This window comes from Balaenoptera borealis (assembly GCF_965194805.1).
Source record: "Balaenoptera borealis genome assembly, chromosome: 20".
Lineage (NCBI taxonomy): Eukaryota > Metazoa > Chordata > Mammalia > Artiodactyla > Balaenopteridae > Balaenoptera > Balaenoptera borealis.
This window is the reverse complement of record NC_138879.1, coordinates 41,192,058-41,213,980: the sequence shown is the minus strand read 5'-3', so window position 1 is coordinate 41,213,980 and position 21,923 is coordinate 41,192,058. Positions and strand designations below refer to the sequence as shown.

The 21,923-nt window shown below is 45.7% G+C and overlaps 1 protein-coding gene across 1 annotated transcript in view; it reads right to left on the bottom strand.

Annotated features, from left to right (window-relative positions):
* Positions 1–3,308: 3,308 nt before the first annotated feature.
* The window catches only part of CCT6B (chaperonin containing TCP1 subunit 6B), a 244,710-nt gene continuing 226,095 nt past the window's right edge, over positions 3,309–21,923 (bottom strand). The window contains exon 11 of the mRNA XM_082370934.1: positions 3,309–10,532. The gene's annotated coding sequence lies outside the window, so the exon portion shown is untranslated. The remainder of the gene's footprint in view (positions 10,533–21,923) is intronic.

Below are 21,923 nucleotides of genomic sequence, written 5' to 3'. Positions count from 1 at the left end.
GTGTGTGCTTACTTGTGAGCCAAAGGCAGGCATGGAGGGGATGGGACGAGGGCAAAGTGCCCTGCCCTGACACAGGGACTGTGGGTCAGTGGCATGTCTTCATGGTGCTCTGGAAAAAATCTCTCCACCCGGCCAGGTCCTACCCCACCCAAGTCCTGGCAGGGGGAACATCATCAAGAATGTAGGCTTGAGATGTCCTCCTGCTGGGCCTCCCCTCTACCCTAGTCCACAGACAGCCCCTTCTCCCAGCTGCCTTCCCCAAACCCAAAGGGTGTCAGGTTTACTGAAGGTCTGTGTACTGTGCTGTCCCCAGGTTCAACCACCCCTTCTGTCTCTGTCCTGTGGCTGGGCTCCCACCCTGAGGTCATTGTATGTGTTTTTTTCCTATTGCTGCAATAACACAGCACCACAAGCTTGGTGGCTTAAACATATTTATTACTCTACGGTTCTGGAGGCCAGAAGTGTGAAATGAGTCTTGGTGGGCTAAGATCAAGGTGTCAGCAGAGCTGTGTTCCTTCTGAAGGCTCTAGAGGAAAATCTGTTCCCTCGCCTTTTCCAGCTTCTAGAGGCGGCCCACATTCCTTGGCTCGTGGCCCCTCACACTGCATTGTTCCAACCTTGCTTTTGCCATCACATCCTCTCTGCCTCTTCTGCCTTCTTCCATATTTAAGGACCCTTGTGATTATTTTGGGCCCGCCTGGATAATATTGGGTTGGCCAAAAAGTTGATTTGGGTTTTCTGTAACATCTTACGGGAAAACCCAAACGAACTTTTTGGCCAACCCAATACAAGACACTCTGCTTACCTTAAGGTCAGCTGATTAACAATCTTAATTCCACCTGCAACCTTAATTCTCCTTTGCCATGTAACCTAACATATTCACAGGTTCCAGGGATTAGGATGTAGACGTCTCTGAGAGGCCATTGTCTGCCTACCACATTATGCCAACAGCCACGGAAGCCAGGGAAGCAGCGTACTGAGGGCGAAAGGGCGTGGGCTGGAGCGTAAGGAGGTCTCAGCTCACAAATTGTTCTGCCCCTCAATGCTGGGATGACCCTAAGTAAGCGACTTAACCTCTCTGTGCTTCAGCTATCGCATTCATTCAACAACTATGCATGGACCACCTACTATACAATGAGTCTAAGTGCAGGGGATAATGCAAGGACTTCCTCTCACGGAACTTACTTCCTAGTGGGAGAGAGATAGAAAAGAACCAAATCAATATATTAAATGTCAGGTGGTGGGAATAACTGTTATGGAGGAAAATAAGCAGGGGAAGGGTATAAGGACTGAAGGGTGGGGTGAGAGGTTATTTTAGGAAAAGTGGTCAAGAAAAGCCTCTCTGAAGAGGTGACAGTTGAGCTGAATGAAGTGAGTGGATGGATCAAGGCCTGTGAATGCATATCAAGAGAAGGATATTCCAGGCAGATGTGAACAGTACATGCAAAGGCCCTGAGGCAGGAGTGTGCCTGGAGAGTGAGGAGTGGCAAGGACACCAGGGTGGTGAAAGGAAGCAAGTTGTGAGGACTTTGGAGAGGCAATGGGGGTCACAGTAACTAGGGCCTGGCGAGCCATTGGGGGCACTTTGGGTTTTACATCAAATGAGATGGTCAAGTTGAGAGTAAGAACTTTTCAAGAATTAATATTGTGTAAGAATACATAGCACAAGGGCTGAAATATAACAGCAGCTTAATAAACTGAAATCCCTAACTTCCAGGGCAGAGGCCATGTCTCCTCCATAAGTCCGGGAGCTCCCGCGGGCTAGCCTGTGTCTCCCCCATCGGACTAGGGCATCCTCCCTGTCAGAGCATCTTCAGGGGCCTGCAGGGCTTCCTCTGCGTTCAGCCTTCCTCTGCGTTCAGATGCCACAGCCCAGAGCCCAGCCTTCTCCCAACAGCCTCCAGCATCCGGCCCTGTTTGTGTTTTCTCAGTATTTCCCGCAGCCCCCATGATTCCGTTAGTTTTTGTTGCTCCTTTATTAATTGGCTTTTCTGTCCTTGGGCTTATTTGATTTCCACTTAATTGCTTAATGACAGCAAGGTTTGTTTTTCGTCTTTTCTTTCCCAGAAGAGGGGCAGGTGCTGGAGAATGGGCCAGGCTGGCTGCTCAGGGCCATCTGATCTTCTCCCGGGCAGGCCTCTTCTCCCACCTGGGCTATCAGGTCCCCCTCCCACCTGTCACCCTACGGGGGACAGAGGAGGGAGGCCGGAGGCTGCCGCAGCTCTAAGCTGCACACCAGGGCCACCCTGGGTGTTTGCAGCCGGGGGCTGGTGCTGCGGACCCAGTTACACCCCTTCTGTGGAGCACGGATCTAAGCCACTGGGCTTGGCCTTGAATACACAGCATCACCCACTCTCAGCAGCTGGAAAGTGGAAGCCTGATATCCAGGCTGAGGCCACAGAGGCTCCCCGTGAACTTGCCTGGGGCCACAGAGCCAGCACTGAGCAGCACGAAAGCCAGCTCTGCCAGATGCAAAAGGCAGGCCCTCCGTTTTCCGTGGGATGGGAGAGTGAACGCGATGGGCTAGGATCCTGCGCTCTTGGACCTCACAATGCAGCAATGAGAGCTGCGTCCACCTAACCAGACCTACTCTCTTGGAGGGGGTGGGGGAGGGAAGGAAGTTCTCTGAATATGCACAAGGTGCCAGGCGTATGCTGACCTCTTACATTAGCCATATTGTTTAATCCTCATGGCAACTCTAGGAAGAAGTACATCGAACATGATTTATAGATGAGGGCCCTGGGAGGTTAGGAGAGGTTAAGGGGTTTGCTCAAAGTCACACCACTGTAAGTGTGAGCCGTAATTTGAACTCAGATTTGTCAGAATCCAAATCCTGAGCTCCTTTGAGGCCACCATGCTGGAGACTGGAGAAGGGTCTTATTTTTGTGGGCTGGGCAGGGATGAACCTGTGGATGGCTGGTGACCACTGGGTGTGGGGTTGGGGGGTCAGCTACCTGAGACTGACCGTACTGGAAGGAGGTGGTTTGCTAGGGAATCAGACCGGAAGTGCCCCCTTCATGCCTGTGATCTGGGCTCGGGCCCTGCAGGCAGCACCCAGCAAGGCTGTCTGAGCTGCCCCCTGGCCCTTGAGGCTCTCTCTCTGGGGACACTCAGGGCCTAAACTTCAGGGACTTCCCTTCCACTACACTGGGGCTGCCAGGGCTGCTCAGAAACTTCAGTCTCTCCCTCTCTCTCTCTCTCTCTCTCTCTCTCTCATACACACACACACACACACACACACACACACACACACGGAATCTGTGGTCTCACAGCCCAGCATTCTAAATCCTGCCCAGCCTGGCCCCAAACTCTTCAGGCTCATTTTCTAACACCTGGCACATCCCAGCATACACACCTCATCCTACAGCAAGCCAGGGGTCTCCGTGCAGGGATTGCTGATGGCCAGGAACGTAAAGCCACTCATACTCACTCAAGGGAGTTTAAGGGAAGCACACAGGACACCTCTCGGGGCCCCAGGCTTCTCTCTGCTCCCTGCCACTCCTCAAGCACACCGGCTTTCTCTGCCTCCCCATAGCCCCGCCTGGACATGGGCTGGCACCAATAATGTGGGCTGGCACCAGTTCCCGCCCCGGGGATGAGCTTCCTGCCCACTCACCTGCTCACCACCATCCATCTGACTAGTTCTCAGGGTTCAAATTCCCAGGAGCAGGGTTCTGATTAGCTCAGCATAGGTCAGGGGTCTACGTCTGGTCCAATCAGCTGTGCCGACAAGAGATGGAGTTCTTTGGACATGGGACTGTCCTGTCTAAGGGCTCAGGGTCTCTAAGAGACGGCAGTGAGCCTAGAACAACGGTTGACATTGGGCCACTTCTTGATCCTCAAACAGACCTATACCTGCCAGCCTTTGCTCTTGCTGTCCCTCCACCTGAACACCCTGCCCACAGATCTCTGTCCTTTGTGGTCCAGAGCAGGTTATTTGATTTCTCCAGTCCTCCAGCTGGGTAAAGCCCCTACCCCCAACATCTTGGGATGGGCCGCTACCCCACCTCTCCCCCCATGGCCTCTTCCAATGATTCATTCCTGGTTTATCTGGGCTCTTCCCCAGCGCACACGGATTTGGTCCTGCCCAGCCCCAGTTTGCCCAGGCACAACGTCCTTACCCCTTACCCTGCACTGATGTTCAAACAAACTGAATAGGGGAAAAGCAATTGCATATTCTGGAGACCCAATCAGGACAGTGAGGCTAACTCACTGAGAGAAACCATCTGCCAGGCTTTTCCGCAGCCAAGCTGACTCCCCCTCTAGCCTGAGAAAATGACTCCTTGCCAGCCCAGCCTCCAAGCTAACCCCACACCCTCAGACCAGACCTATTCGGCCAGACTCCCCCTGAGGCCCCCATCTTCCCAAGTTTCCCATTCTGGGGCCCACCTCCTCCCCTTCTTAACACCTACTCTGAAACTCTCAGGTGCAGGTTACCCTTCCACCCCTCCCACACCTGCAAAACCTTTTAAAGTAGAGCTCACAGTCAAAATGCTCAGATGCTGAAGATAATAATCCCTTCCTCTTTCACCCCCTTTGTCTGTAGAGCAGGGTCTGACTTAGACTTTCCATTCTAAGCCCCATTAAATTTTTCCCCTCTCTTCTTTTTTAAACACAGGGTAATTTAAATCCTCTTTTCACAGATGAGAGGCTTTCAACTTTGGCAGTAGAACTGGGGTTTGATTTATTTATTTTTTGATCCTCAGAATAGATTTTTTTTTTCCCCAGCCAGAGGGACCCCCTGATCCTCTGGGCTGAGCTCTTGCTTTTACAGAAATGATTGCTCAGACCCAGGAGGAGAGGAGACCCGCCCAAGGTCACAGAGCACAGGTGGGCTGAGGACCCAGGTCTCCTGATGCCCCTCCTCTGGACTCCTCTATTTTTACTCTGCTGCAGATGGTCGTTTTTTATAACTTGCAGCACAACTATGTGCTTAAAGAGAAAAACAGGAGGGAATTAGATCAACGAGCATCACCTGAGAGAAGGCAGAATCCAAACCAGCTACAGCACAGACCAGAACAATTATGAGGACAGTCGCTGTGTGACCACAGAGCTGGTGGCTGGGCCTGGTGGGCAGTGCTAGAACACAGCTGCCTCCAGAGCCCCCTGGCCCCCAAGCAGGGCCTTGGGCACTAAGAAATAGTGGCCCTGGTGCCTCTGCTTCCCTGACACTCCAGGTGAGGCTGGGATCCCAGGATCTACCCTTTGTTCTGGCTGCTGTCATCATAGAGCTCGAGGTTCACTGCGGGCTTGCTAGGTGCCAGGCCCTTTGCACACACACGGTCACATCCAGCCTTCCCAACAATCCCACGAGGCTGCCACCATTCCACTATGCCCACTCTACAGATGAGGAAACTGAGGCTCAGAGGAACCCAGCAACTTGTTCAAGATCACACAGCAGATAGAAGGTAGATCTGGGATCAGAAGCTGTCTGGCTCCAGAGCCCACACTCTTCCCATTACGCCCCTCAGATTAGATTTTTTGAAGTTCCACAGGTTGGGAAGGAGCCAGGTGGACAGGATCAGAGTAGGACTGAGGGACCATTCCATCCACTAACTGAAAAAAAAAAAAAATGCTGTCTGTCATGAGTGCCTGGGGCCATGCAAATCAGCAGACGGCTGACCTTGTTGCCGACCAGGGTGGACCCCAGCCGGCAGCATCAGCGGATCAGACACTCACCTGGGATCAGGCCTTTCTTTTCTTCCCCTGGAGGCTGACTCCGCCTGTGTGGACAGGCCAGCCATTCCAAGGCCATTCCAAGGCTAAGATCCCTGTACATCTGTACCTGAACAGGGGTGTGTCCCTAGACCATGGGGGTGGGTGGCATCAAAGTAGAATTAGATGGAAGCAAGTTGTGCCAGGGCCGTGGAAGGACCCGCCCCCATTCCAGAAAGTCCTGCACTGATGGAGGAGGGGGAGAAGGAGGAGCCGCTGGCAGTAGAGAAATGAAGCTGCTCTCTCCTTAGAGCTTGGGTCTTAGGAGGATTCTCCATGGGATTGGTGCTCACCCAAGTAAAAGCCCACGGTCTTGAGATGACCGTCAGGTCCCTGTATGACCTGTGACCTCAGTGACCTCAGGCCCTATTCTGTCCTCGGTCCTTGCTCCTCCCCAGCCACATCTGCCGCCTCACTATTCCTCAAATACCCCAGGCACAGTCCTGCCCCGGAGCCTTTGCAATTGCAGGTCCCTCTGCCTGCACCTCCTCCAGACCTCACATGGTTGACTCATCTCTTCCCTAGAATTGCAAGTCAGCTCACAGTTGCCTAACCCCACGTTCTTACCTTTTCTACTTAATACCTCTGGCCATCTAGTATGGTATATTTTGTCCTAATGGATGCATGTATTTGTTTGTCTGTCCCACATAAGCTCTGTGAGGGCAGGGATTTTGTCTGTTTTGCTCTCTTCCTGGAGTTTCCAACAGTGCCTGGTGCATACATGCATCGTCCTTGAATGAGGTCTTCAGCTTTCCAAAGGCAGAAACGGGCATCACCTGGGTCACAGTCTGGGTGGATGTTTGGAAGCGGCAAACACCAACCGCTGGTGACATCCAGGCACCTGTAAGACCACCCAACTGTGAACGAGTGTGTGAGTGAGGGCAGTGGGAGGCCAGCCAGGGCAGGGAGGAAATTTCCACCGTGTGGTCCCAATTATCACGTAATTACAGCCTCACATTTCTCTCCACTGCAGCATCTGCTTCTATTCAACCAAGAGGGTCTAGACCAACACTGAGGGGTGTGTGTGTGTGTGTGTGTGTGTGTGTGTGAGAGAGAGAGAGAGAGAGAGAGAGAGATGAGAGAGAAGTTTTGAGAAAAACATATTCAGAGTCAACAGGCAGCCACAGACCAACGGCACCCAAAGGGTATGTGCCAGCAAGAACAACTGCCTTTTCCCTTCTAGTAAATTCCCCACAGGGGCTGTGGTACCTGAGTCAGTAAGGAAGTTCTAGGAAAGAGCAATTAAGAGCACCCAAGGCTGTATTTACCTGACATCCAACATCTGGATGAAAAGTGAAAATTCCTCATTGTCAGGGTGTTTTTTCTCTGTACAAAGCTCTAGGTATTTAGAAACATCTGGGTGACGGGCTGGCTGATTCTGCTTTTCATCCAGATGCTCAGCCCGACTGTGGCTTCTGTAGAGACAGGTTCAAGCTGGGGGGAGGGGGCGCAGAGACAGTCGGGGAGAAGGGGCCACAGTCCTGCCCTGAGGAATCTTCTGACCCTTGGTTCAACTAGTCCTTGCCACCTGCCTCCTCAGCTGGAAGGATCTGTTCTCCCCAACCCCTCACACAGCCCCCAAGTTGCACAGAGCTGAGACACACTGACGTTTATGCAACATCTTCCACTGGGAATCAGCCAACCCAGCATAGACTTAGCTGGCATCTTCCCACTCTTGGATTATACAGACAGCGCCTTTGATCGAATCTGGCAACCAGGTTTATGACTCAGTCGATATTTACTGCAGGGAACAATCCCTCTTCATGTCTGGTCTGTGCACACAGAACCCTGCTCCAGGCACGCCCAGAGGCCTTGGTGCCAAATGTTGAGGAGCTCGGGGTGAGTACGTCTGAGGAGGGGGCAAAGGAAAGGGCTATGACACCATCAAAAACGAGACAAAATATAATGTGAAGTGTAACTGGTAGGGGGAAAGAGGGAAGGAGGTAGCTACCCTATCCATCCCATGTTCATCCTGGTCTGCCCTTCTCAACCCTCTCCCAAACCCTCGCAACCTCCAACTAGCAAAAGTCACTATTTTTGTTGTTGTTGTTAAATTTATTTATATTATTTATTTATTTTTGGCTGCGTTGGGTCTTCGTTGCTGCGTGCGGGCTTTCTCTAGTTGCGGCGAGCAGGGGCTACTCTTCGTTGAGGTGCGCGGGCTTCTCATTGCGATGGCTTCTCCTGTGGAGCACGGGCTCTAGGCGCGAGGGCTTCAGTAGCTGTGGTGTGTGGGCTCCGTAGTTGTGGCTCGCGGGCTCTAGAGCGCAGGCTCAGTAGTTGTGGCGCACGGGCTTAGTTGCTTCGCGGCATGTGGGATCTTCCCGGACCAGGGCTTGAACCCGTGTCACCTGCATTGGCAGGTGGATTCTTAACCACTGCTCCACCAGGGAAGTCCAGAGTCACTAATTATTAATATTCTTTGAAGTCAAACATGTTGCAAAATTTTGATGCAATGCATTCCAGTGAACTGAAAGCCTGTGTGTGTTCTTCTAATTATCTACGCTTTTGTTCTCTCCCCTGCCCACTGGACCATTAAAGAAACTGAGCCTGACCACCCAAGCCCAGTCTTCTGATGGACCAATCAGAGAGCCAAGGTTGTAGCTCAGCTGATGAATGGCCAGGGAAAAGGCTACTCAGGATTCTCTCATTTGCATGCCTGCACTGATTGGCTAAACCACAGCCCCTGTGGTAGAAAGTAAGCTCCCAGTTAAAGCAGAGGGAATCCAAGTGTCCATCCATCCAATGGCAGTCTGTTTATTTTGAGGCATAGGAAGGATGGTCTGTTACTGGGCTTCTCAGACTAATTGTAAGAAGTGAGGGGTGGAATTTAAGACAGGTGGGAAGAAAGAAGTAAAATGGTCACCTTCTCGTGCCTCCTTCCCAGCCCTAACTCTGCATCCTGCCCCTACTACTCCTGATTCTTCTGGCCCTCTGTGCCAAGGCCACCACCCTTTTGACACTGTGCCAAAAGCCCACCCCACAGACCCTCCCCCACCTGGAGCTTCTTGCAGGAAATACAAGGCACTAAGGGGCACTGAGGAGGGGAAAGGGAAATGTTTGAGGGGCTTAGGAGCCCTCCAAAAATAAAAGAGCAGAGTCTCTACCAGCAGGGAGATGAGAGACACTCTGACCCTTCCTCATTTCTCCAGCCTTCACACCATTTAGGATCATGAGGGCTGCTCTAGGAGTGATGGAGGAGCTGGGGGGCAATGGCTGGGTTGGGGAGACAGGGCCTGGCACCATCTTCACCCACCCACAAAGCTTGGGCCTGAAGTTGAGCAGAGGAACTGCTTTCTTGCCTTACGGAGACAATAGGTCTGGGCGGGGAGGGGCAGGCCAGGCAAGAGAGGCATCTCAGGAACTGACTCCCCAGATGGTACAGACAAGAAGTGGGCTGGGCCAGCCCCTGTCTCCCAAATGGGAGGAAAATGGAAAGCACCCACAGGAGATAAGAGACAACTGTCCCCCACCCAACCCAAGGACCAGGACACCTGGGCTCTTAACCTGGCTCTTGTCAATTACTTCACCCCTCCAGACCCCTGTCAGATGGGGAATCATGGTTTCTCAGACCTACCCCAGAGCTAGTCACACAAGACAATACATGTAAAGGACTGGAATCTCTGTGGCTCCAAAGGACAGAATCTGAACCAATGGGTAAATTTACAGGGGATCAGGCTTACACTCAGTGTATAAAAGAGTTTTCTACATTCAAAGTGCCCGGCAATGGAAGCAGCTCAGTTAGTGATTTAGCACAGTTCAAGCACCCAAGTAGAGTTTGGATGACCATCTGTTGTAGAGTATGATTTCCAGACATTTTCATGCACTAGATGGGAATTTGGGCATAATCTGTTGGCTGCCTCTAACTCTTTAGGATTCTATGATTCATTCATTGAAGAAATGTTTATTGGTTGCTCACTAGACCCATCTCTGTCACTGATATACTGTGTGACTACCAATTTCCCTCTCTGAAGCCAGTTTCCCACATATAACATGAGAGTGTTGGGCTACTGGACCACTGAGGGCTCTTCCAGCTCTGACAGGCTGCCTTGTTCTAAACGGAATCAGAAGAATTACACAGGCTCACTCTCCACCCCCTCGTCCCCCTCCTTCTCCTGCTTCTTCCCACACTGCCCATAACTTAGCAGAGTTGGGACAGAATGAACTTCTCCTGGCCTGGGAAGCCGTGTAAAACAGATGGGCCTGTTGCCATGGAGACCAGGGAGCCACTTGTCTTGGGGGGCTGGGGATTGGGTGGGGGGTGAAGGCAGGCACGGGTGATTTACTCCTGTAACAGCCCAGCCCAGAATCTACATGAATGTTAAACGGGGTGGCTCCAGGCAATCACTCAGCCAGACAGATCAGAAACCACTTAAGATAAAAGACCCAGAACATCTGTACATCCCAGGGATGCCTGTGACTTCCCCGGCTCCCCACCCCCACTGCACAACCTTGGGCAGGTCAGCCCCTCTCTGGCCAGAGGATTTGACTCAATCTTCCCGCAGGCAAAGCTGGAGGAATGCAGGATCTGTCCTGAAGGGAGGGGGGCCAGGGGATATAGGCAGTTCTAGAGGGCACTGGCTGGGGAAACTGAGGGAAGCTGACTTCTTGGGCTCCTTAGAAAAAAACAGTTCTCTGGCAATCCGCACTGTCCAACCACAGATGGGCTGCCCCAGGAGGGAGTGAGCTCCCCAACCCTGGAAGCATTCAAACTGGGCTGGGAAGATCCTCCATCAGAGACTCTCAGGACGACTTCCCCATCAAGCAGGAGACTGAGCCTGGTAGCTTCTGAGGACAGCTCTTTCAATTCTGATATCCTGTGATAGCAGAGGCAGAAGAATATTGTGGTTACAAGTGTGTACTTTGGAGTCAGACAGACCTGGGCTCAGGTCCCAGCTCTGCATCTTACTTGCTGTGTGACCTTAAACAAGTTAACTTCCTCTGAACCTCTATTTCCTCACCTGTGAAATGTGAGGCATAATACCAGATTTATAAGATTTTCTGGAAGGGATTAAAACGAAGCAATGTATCTAAAGTGCTTAGTACAGTACCTAGCCCATATTGAACACCTGATAAGTGGTTATTATTAGTATTCTATAATTAGTAAACCTACAAAGGAATGGGAGCTCCCAGCTGTTTGGATTGGACTCAGCCCAGATGACTGGCTCCTGATCTTCCACTTACTGTGTGATCGTGGGCAAATTTCTTAATCTCTCTGTGTCTCCATTTCCTCATCAGTAAAATGAGGCTAATAATAGTGCTCACCTCATAGAGTTATTGTGAGGATTGAATTCTATGTCGCATCTGAAGTGTTTGGGATAGAACCTAACACAGAGCAGGTACCCAATAGCCGTGTGCTACCATCACCATCACCATCATCATTGTCTCATCCTCGTCCTCCGCTCTGGTTGTCTTCCCCAGTGCTTAGTACTTGTTAGGGCCAAGGGATCGATTTAGAGATAGTGGTTCATGAGTAGGCAATGTTGCTTCAAAATTTAGTGGAGACAAGAGAGACCGAAAGGAAGAAAAAGGAAAGGGGGCAGCCTGAAGGAAGAGGCAGCAGAGCGAAGTTGGTAACTAAAGGAGAAGAGCAAGGATTCACAGTGGCTCCACACTTGTAGGGAAGGGAGGGGGACCGACAGAACAAGAGAAGGGACTGATGGGGGAAAGGGTGAGTGGCTCCACGTGGAAACCCCGATCTTCATACAATGCAAATGTTCCATATTCAGTTGACAAACATATCTTGAGCACCTACAGTGCATAAGGCACTAAGAATATAAATATGAATAGACATGTTCCTGATCTTAGAGGAAATGTTTTCAGCTTTTCACCGTTGTGTGATGTTAGCAGTAGGTTTGTTGTATATGGCCTTTATTATGTTGAGGTATGTTCCCTCTATGCCCACTTTCTGGAGAGTTTTTATCATAAATGGGTGCTGAATTTTGTCAAAAGCTTTTTCTGCATCTATTGAGATGCTCATATGGTTTGTATTCTTCAATTTGTTGTGTGGCGTATCACACTGATTGATTTGCGGATATTGAAAAATCCTTGCATCCCTGGGATAAATCCCACTTGATCATGGTGTATGATCCTTTTAATGTATTGTTAGATTCGGATTGCTAGTATTTTGTTGAGGATTTTTGCAGATTAAAAAAAAAGAATGTTTATGCCAAAATGAAAAGGAGAAAAATAAATCAAGAAAAAATAGGAAAAAAATATGAACAGATATGGCTCCTGTCCCCCAAGGACCTTGTAGTATCAGTGGGGGAAGTAAAGACATCCCAAATGCATGCAACAAGCATAACAGATGCTTTTATCCACAGTATCTGTCCAAGTAGCTGCAGAACAAGGAAGTGATTGATTTCACCAGGCTTCAAGGAAGAAGTTACTCATGAACTGAGTAGATGTTCTCCAGGAAGACTGGGGGAAACATAGCTGTAGGAAGGGAAAGCATGAGAGAAATACCAGTGAGTGAAAAGCCATGCCATGTTCTACACTAATAAGTCACTCTGATACTGAGGACTCTCAGATCCAGAGCTGAGGCTGGAGATGCCTCAAGGGACCGTAGCCTGGACAGCAGTGTGGGCCATAATACAGAAGGAGGGAAGGATCAAGAAGAGAGTTGTGTTGGGATGTGGGGACCCTGAAAGGGAAGGAGATAGGAGTTTACAACGTGGGTTTGGAGTCAGACACATAAGAGGAGAGTTCGGCTGGGAAAAATCAGGGACAATTCTTCCTTTAAGGTAGGAGGGAAGGAGGAAAGAAAACCACAAGACATTTTGAAGTAGGGAGTGAGAACTGACAGGCCTAGGAGGTCCACCCCTGACCTTTCCAGAAAAGTCAGAGGCAAGGACTTTAGTTAAAAAAAAAAAAAGTTGGGACAGTATAAGGGGCCCAATGAAACGGGGACTGTTACTACATTTCCTACAGACATTAGAAGGGTAAGTAAGAACCTTATAAACAACTTAGACAAACTGGACACATTCCTTGAGAAATACAAGTTACTAAAACTGACACAAGATAAAATAGAAAAACATAAATAGCCCGATATCTATTAAATAAAGTGAATTTGTTGCTAAAAATCTTCCCACAAACAAAACTCCAGCACTGGATGGTTTCACTATGAATTTCATCAAATATTTAAGAAAGAAAGAATGCCAATCCTACACAAACTCAGAAAAGAGAGGAATATGAACATTCCTAACTTATTTCATGATGCCAGATTAACCCTGATACTAAAACCTGACAAAGACATTACAAAAGGAGAAAAAAAAATGACAAAACAATATCCATCACATATATAGATCACAAACCCTTAACAAATTACTAGCAAGTAAAATCCAGCAATATACAAAAATAATTATGCATCATGACCAAGGTTTATCCTGAGAATGTAAAATCGTTTGAATGCTCAAACTCACTAATATAATTTACTATATTAACAGAAGAAAGAAGAAAGCCCATATGATTGTTTTTATAAAATCCAATACCTGTTCAGCATATTTTAAATATCTGAGCCAATTAAGAAGGGAAGGAATTTCTTCAATCTGATAAAGGACATCTATGAAAAACCTTCAGCTGACATCATATTTAATATGATTTAATAGACATTCCTTCTAAGATCAGGAACAAAGCAAGGCTGGCCACTCTTACTACATCTATTTAACATTTTACTGGAGGTTTTAACTAAGGCAATAAAGCAAGATAAAGGAATAAAAGGCACAGAAAGGAAAGAACTAAAACTTTATGCACAAATGGCATGATTGTTTATGTAGAAAAACCCTGGTAATCTATAAAATAGCAACTAGAACTAAGAAATGAATTTAGCAAAGTCACAGGATAAAAAAGCAACACTCATTGTTCAATCGTATTCCTCTATACTAGCAGCAAACCATTGGAAAGTGAAATCCTTAAAAATTCCATTTACACTAAGGCCAAAACACATTAAAATACTTAGGAATAAATTTAACAAAAGATGTGCAAGACCTATACATTGACAATTACCCCCCAAAATACTGAGATAAGTTAAGGAGGACTTAAATAAATGTTCCTGTATGAGAAGACTCAATATTATTCAAATGTCAATTCTCTCCAATTTGATATATAGAGTCAACAGAATCCCAATCCCAATTTCCAGCAGACTTTATTTGTAGAAATCGATAGGCTCATTCTAAAATGTACATGGAAATGCAAATGACCTAGAATACCCAAGGTAATCTTGACAAAGAAAAACAAAGTTGGAGAACTTATACTACCTAATTTCAAGTCTTGCTGTAAAACTGGTGCACAGTCATCAGGACAGTATGATGGTATAAAGAGAGACATGTCATTCAATGGAACAGAATAGAGAGCCCAGAAATAGACACACATTTAAGTGGTCATTTGATTTTTCAAGAGGGGAACTAAAGCAATTCTATGGGTAAAGCAGTCTTTTCAAGAGGTGTGGCTGGGACAACTGGCCATCAATATAAGAAAAACATGAACATTGACCTCTATCTATCTCACATAATACATAAAATTTAATTTGTGATGGATCATAATCTAACCTCAAAAGTGAAAACTGTAAAGCTTCTAGACTAAAACGTAGGAGAATGTCTTCATCACCTGGAGATGGGCAAAGTTTCCTTAGAAAGGAGGCAAAAGGTAATAAGTATCAGAGAAAATATGATAATTCAGATTTCATAAAAATTTATAACTCCTGCTCATCAAAAACATAATTAAGAAAACGATGATGTGCAATGGCTGCGAACAGCAGTCTCCTCAGTAGTGTGTGCAACCTGTTGCTTACGTGGGTTGCCTTAAGGGACATTGGAGACCACCCTTTCCGGTGGATGTTTATGTCTGACCTCATGTTGTCCCCAGTCGCGGCTCCAGACAGGTATTCAGGTGCCTTCAGAAAGCCCCAGGACAGGGTGACCAGGGTCCACATTTTCCAAGTCATCATGTCTGTCACACCAAGCTGCAGGACCAGGAGCATGTGACTGAGGTCCTAAATGGGGCCCAGTTCAAGTTCCCTGGTTGCCAGAAGATCCATGTCTCCAAGAAGAGGGGCTTTAGCAAGTTTAATGCAGATGAATTTGAAGCCCTGGCAGCTGAAAAGTGGCTCATCTTGGATGGCTTTGGGGTCAAATACATCCCCAATGATGGCGCCGTGGACACATGGTGAGCCCTGCACTCTTAAGGGCTTCAGCACTGCCCCCTCCTTACTCACACCCACCAATATATCCTACTTCTTGTCCAAAAAATAAAACGGATAACAAGTCACAGACTAGGAGGAAATAGTTGCAAAACACTCCATTAAAGAACTTGTATCAAGTATATATAAAGAACTACAATGCAATAATAAAAACACAACCAACCCAGTAAAAAGAAGGGCAAATGCTTGAACAGACATTTCACAGTAAGGAAGGTATACTGAATGCATGCCTACGCGATGACCCAGCAATTCGACTTCCAGGTATTTACCCAAAAGACAGGAAAACATATGTCCACAAAAAGACATGTACAAGAATATTCACAGCAGCTTTATCCACAGTAGACCCTAATTGAAAACAACCCCAAATAAACTGTCCATAAACAGGAAGGTGGATACACCAATTGTAACAACTACTTGGGTGATACAAAAGGGACAAAGTACTGACATTTGCAACAAAATGGATGAAACTCAAAAATATGATGAGTACATACTATTTGATTCCATTTATGTGAAATTTTAGAAAGGTTTTTTTAAAAATAAAAATGGATTTCTTCTGCAGGATGAGAGCAGTGATTGACTGGAAAGGGGCATGAAAAGATTTCCTGGGTGATAGAAATGTTCCATATCTTGATAGGGATTTGGGTTACACATACAAAGCATTTGTCAAATCTCCTCGAAGAATACACTTATAATTTGTGCATTTCACCATTTCACTGACGTAAATTTAACACCCCTCCCCCATACACATGCACACAAAAAAACACAAGCAAATATTGAATTCTACTTAATGATATGCATGCTGAAGTATTTGGAATGAAGTATACTGATGGTCTGCATCTTACTTTAAAATATACCAGAAATAAGATGTATTGAAGGCTAGATATATGGATAGGTATTTGATGAAAGAGATACGGCAATATGTTGACAACTGTAGACTCTAAATGCTGAGTACTCAACTGTGAGTACTCAAAATTCTATCCAATTTCCTATATGTTTAAAATTTCAATAGGGGAGTCAAGAGAGGGGTTGCAGGACTGGTCAAGAATGGAAAAAACTCAGAATAGCCTTGAGGTGAGGGCAGTAAGGAGTTTTCAGGATTTTTCAGGGACAGTGAGGGTTCAGCTAGGGTTTATAGCCCTCATCTGTAAGAAAGCCAGTCAGCACGTGTCCCCAAGGCTCTTTTGTCAACAGTCACCCCCCCAGCCAGCCTGATCCTATCCAACAGGATATCTGAGGACAGGATAGTTCCATCACATTTTCCATCTCCCAGTGGAGGGTGTCTTCCCCTTTGGACCAGAGGTTCTCCATGGCAGGGTCTCCCCCATCAGACTAGGAGCTTACTTCAAGCAGGACCTAGATCTTCCCCATCACACCAGGATCTTCCTTAGGCTAGAGGTTATGTATCTCCCATCAGCCTGTGAATGGGGACTAATTCCACCATCAGACCAGAAGGCCTCTCTGGATGTATCTGCCACCTGATAGGGGCTTCTCAGAGGGCTGTCAATCATTTCTCTTTATTTCCTTCAAGACTCCCACTTGGGCTCTGCAGCTTGAGCTCACTCAGCAGAGAGGAGGGAGGAGTGATTGACAGTATCCTAGCAGGAATAGCAGGAATAGCTGTAACTTCAATCATCCCAGAAGCAGACACTCACTTATATGGGTTTCACATTTAGCCAGGGAAAAGCAACATTAATTCACTGGAGTGACTGAGACTTTACACACCCTAAAGTGAAGAAATTCTAACGTGAGGTTCCCCCAGCAGCTGTAGCTGGGAAACATCTCCCCCAGGCATCGGCAGGAGGTCACGCAGTTCAACAGCTCATTGGGCAGGGGGAAGCACAGCCACCTCCACACACCTGGGCTTACAGGAACTAAGGGTGGGGTGTACCCAGAGATCCAGAGAGTAAGGGGTGGTGCTGAGGCCCCAGGAAAAAGAACAGGAAAGAGAAGAGAGGGGAAGAGCCAAAATATGTCTCCTTCATTTCCCTCTTTCTCTCTCTCTCTCTCTCATGCATACACACATACACAGATGCAGTTTAAACTTAAAATATGATTCCTGTTCACAAGGGTAAGTTCCCTAGCAACTGATTACACATTTGCAAGGTGTTGCATATAGGACACTAGAGTAGATGCCTGGCTGAGAAACGGAACAAACCTGGTTGCTATACGGGATACAAGATCTATTGATATTTATCTCTCATCCTTCAAACCAGTTTCCCTAGACCCCGCCCCCAACACACAGACACCTCTGACCCCTATAAATTTGACTAACTTCCAGATTTTCTTTGGGACTCAGCTTCTATTGTCATAACCCAGATTGTTGTTATTATTCTGGGTGAGATGGAGAGAGGACCATCAAGCTGGGCCATGAGAACTAATCTGCCATTTTCTACATCAGAGTTTTTCAAAGTGTCATCTTGTTTGCTTCCAGCAGTAGCAGACTAGATAACTTAAAAGGTCTTTTCACTACAAAACAACTAGCTTCTGCTAAAAGAGTCTTGAGCGCATTTCTGGGGTCAACATAAGTAATAGAAATATGTTATAGTCCCATCCATCCCCCCAAATTCACTGAAACTAAGGCAATGAATAACAAGCAGCAAGACAACTTGAAAGGCAGGTGTTGGAATAAGACAAGGATATCTACTTTCATCATTGCTATTCAATGTTGTACGACTAGAGCAATTAGACAATGAAAATAAAGACATCCAAGTTGGAAAGCATGAAGTAAAACTATGTCTATTCATAGATGACATGATCCTATATGTAGAAAATCCCATATAATCAACAAGAAAGCTACTTGAGCTAAAATTCAGTAAGGGTGTAGGGTATAAGATCAAAACCAAAAGATCAGTTGTATTTATACACACCTGCAATGTAGAAAGGGAAATTAAGAAAGCAGTCTCACTCATAATAGCATCTAAAAGAATGAAATATTTAGAAATAAATTTAACCAAGGACATGAAAGACATATACACTGAAAACCACAAAATATTGCTGAAAGAAATTATAGAAGACCTAAATAAATGGAAACATATCCCATGTTCATGGAGAGGAAGGCAATAGTTTTAAGATTGCCTATGCTACTCAAAGTGATCTACAGATTCAAAGAAATCCCTATCAAAACTCCAATCGCCTTTTTTTGTAGAAAAACAAAAGCCAATCATCAAATTCATGTGAAATTGCAAGGGACTCTGAGTAGCCAAAACAATCTTGATAAGTAATAAGACAGAGGACTCACATTTCCCCAATGTCAAAACTTACTACAAAGATACAATAATCAAAAGAGTGTGGTACTGGCATAAGGATAGACCTATAGACCAATGGAGTAGAATTGAAAGTCCAGAAATAAACTCATACATCCATGGCCAGTTGATTTTAAACAGGAGTGCCAAGTCCATTCAATGGGGAAGGAACACTTTTTTCACCATATGGTTCTAGGAAAACTGGGTTTCCACATGCAAAAGAATGAAGTTGGACCCTACCTAACAGCAAATACAAATATTAACTCAAAATGGATTTATGACTTAAATATAAGAACTAAAACCGTAAATATCTTAGAAAGACATAGGGGAAACTCTTTATAACCTTGAATTTGGCAATGGATTCATAGATTTGACACCAAAAGCACAAATAACTAAAGAAAAATACAGATAAGTTGGACTTCATCAAAATTAAAAATTTTGTGCATCAAAGGCATTATCAAGAAATTGAAAAGACAACCTACAGAATGGCAGAAATTATTTGCAAATCATTTGATAAGGGCTAAATATCCAGAATATATAAAGAATTCCTACACTCAACAAAAAGACAAACAACCCAATCTCAAAAATGGAAAAAGGACTTGAATAGACATTTCTCCAAGGAATATATACAAATGGCCAATAAGCACATGAAAAAATGTTCAACATCATTAGCCACTAGGGAAATGTGTATAAGAGCCTCAATGAGATATCACTTCATATCTACAAAGATGGTATTAATAATAATAATAATAAATGGAAATTAACAAGTGTTAGGATTTGGAGAGATTAGAATTCTTGTGCATTTCTGGTAGAAACGTAAAATGGTACAGACTCTGGAAAACAGTTTGCTGGTTGAAAAACCAAAATTTAAACATAGATTTCTGTATGACCCAGCAATTCCACTCCTAGGTATATACCCAAAAGAACTGAAAACAAGGATTCAGATAGTTGTATGCCAATGTTCATTGCAGTAGCCAAAAGGTGGAAACAACCCAAACAACAGGGTAAATGGATAAGCAAAATGTGGTATACACACACAATGGAATATTATTCAGCCATAAAAAGGATGAAGTTCTGATACATGCTACAACATGGGTGAACTACAATCATAGCCACATTGGGGGAGGGGTGCACATTGTGTAGGTAGTTGGCTTTTACTCTAAGTAAGACGGAAAGCCATTGGAAGGTTTTGAAGGGGCAAGATGTGAACTGACTTATGTTTTTAAAGAACCACTTTGGAGACAATGAGGGAAGTGGGGAAACCAGTTAGGAGGCTATTGAAATTACCAGGTAAGGTACAATGGTGGCTTGACCCAGGATGTAGCAGTGGATGTGGTAAGAAGTAATTTACATTTCTGTAAATAATGTCAATAGGATGTACAGACAGCGTGGAATTAGAGTGTGAGAGAAGGGGCAGAGTCAAGGATGGCACTGAGGACTTAAGCCTGAGCAAAGGATCAATGGAGTTGACATTTACAGAGAGAGGGAGACTGTAGGAGGAGCAGATTTGGAAGGGGGAAGATCAAGAGTTTGTATTGGGTCATGTTAAGGTTGATTTGCCTGTTAGATGTCTAAGAAGAGTTACTGAGTAGGGAACTGGATGCATAAGTCTGGAGTGAGATATGTCAGAGGTAAGGAAACAAATATTCAGGTCTAAGACACTTCCACAAGGTCACACAGCTAAAAAGTGGCAGGACCCAGGACTCACTCCAAAACCTGGGTTCTTAACCTCTGTGTTATACTGCTTCCCCAGTAACCCATGGTGAGCCAAGACTCGGTTTTTGAGGAGGGAGAACAGAGTGGAAGTTTTCAGGCTGTTGACCCTTAGCCTTGATGACTATAGTTCTCCCTGTCCCAACCTGAGTTGTTACTAGGATAGGATTCATCTGCAGTCCCTCTCAGCATGCATTTATTTGCCTTTATAAGAAAGCATTTCCCAGGAAATGGGCACCCCATGTCTCTCCGTGCGTGTGAGTGAATAGAGTGGGAGGAAGCGAGAGTTGTTGAGGATTTTTTTCTTTCTTTCTTTCTTTTCTCATTATTATTATTTTTTTTTGGAAACTGTCCGGGGGACGTGGTGTTGCTGCTGGTGGTAGCAGAAACTGCTACAACCAGAGCTATTTCGAAGCAAAGAACTAATTTACTGCATGAATGACTTTAGCTCAAAAGAAGAAATAAGGACGACCAGGAGTCCTAAGGCAGCAGAATAATAGGGTAATTTACATGGAGAGATGAGGGAGATGGGAGAAACATGCAGGGTAATTCTTTTGCATAATTTTTATTTTATATTTTTGCCCTTTATCCCTTTGCCTCTCTGGGCACAGAGCCTCAGTTTAGACATGCTTCTTGGCCATCCTCAGGTTGATCCCTGAAAAAGAAGAAAGGGCAAGGAAGACAGGGCTGCTCGGGCTGGGGAAGAGACCATTGGTCAAGAGGTGGTTTCATGGCTGCTTCCTAAAGCCAGCTTCTGTTAGGAGGATGGTCTGTGGGAGGTCCCCACTGAGCCTTGAGATTGCTGAGGGATTGCAAAGGACAGCTTCATATGCCCAATTGAGTGCAGTGTACAAATTAGATGCTATCTACCACCAGCCTTGGCTGGCCCCAAACTAAGAGCTCACTATTATCCCTGTTATGGACTGAAAATATGTCCCCCCTTCCAAATTCATATGTTGAAATCATATCCCCCAATGTGATGGTATTAGGATGTGGGACCTTCAGGAGGTAATTAAGTCATGAAGGTGGAACCCTCATGAATGGGATTAGTGCCCTTATAAAAGACATCCCAGAGATCTCTCTCCCCATCTTTCTACCATGTGAGGATACAAGGAGAAGTAGGCAGTGTACAACCCAGAAGAGGGCTCTCGCCAAGATCCAACCATGCTGGCACCCCATCCTAGGAATTCCAGCCTCCAGAACTGTAAGAAATAAATTTCTGTTACTCAAAAAGAATTAAATATCTAGGAATAAACTTACCTAAGGAGACAAAAGACTTGTATGCAGAAAATTATAAGACACTGATGAAAGAAATTAAAGATGATACAAACAGATGGAGAGATAGATATACCATGTTCTTGGATTGGAAGAATCAACATTGTGAAAATGACTATACTACCCAAAGCAATCTACAGATTCAATGCAATCCCTATCAAACTATCACTGGCATTTTTCACAGAACTAGAACAAAAAATTTCACAATTTGTATGGAAACACAAAAGACCCTGAACAGCCAAAGCAATCTTGAGAAAGAAAAACGGAGCTGGAGGAATCAGGCTCCCTGACTTCAGACTATACTACAAAGCTACAGTAATCAAGACAGTATGGTACTGGCACAAAAACAGAAATATAGATCAATGGAACAGGATAGAAAGCCCAGAGATAAACCCATGCACATATGGTCACCTTATCTTTGATAAAGGAGGCAAGCATATACAGTGGAGAAAAGACAGCCTCTTCAATAAGTGGTGCTGGGAAAACTGGACAGGTACATGTAAAAGAATGAAATGAGAACACTCCCTAACACCATACACAAAAATAAACTCAAAATGGATTAAAGACCTAAATGTAAGGCCAGACACTATCAAACTCTCAGAGGAAAACATAGGCAGAACACTCTATAACAGAAATCACAGCAAGATCCTTTTTGACCCACCTCCTAGAGAAATGGAAATAAAAACAAAAATAAACAAATGGGACCTAATTAAACTTAAAAGTTTTTGCACAGCAAAGGAAACCATAAACAAGACGAAAAGACAACCCTCAGAATGGGAGAA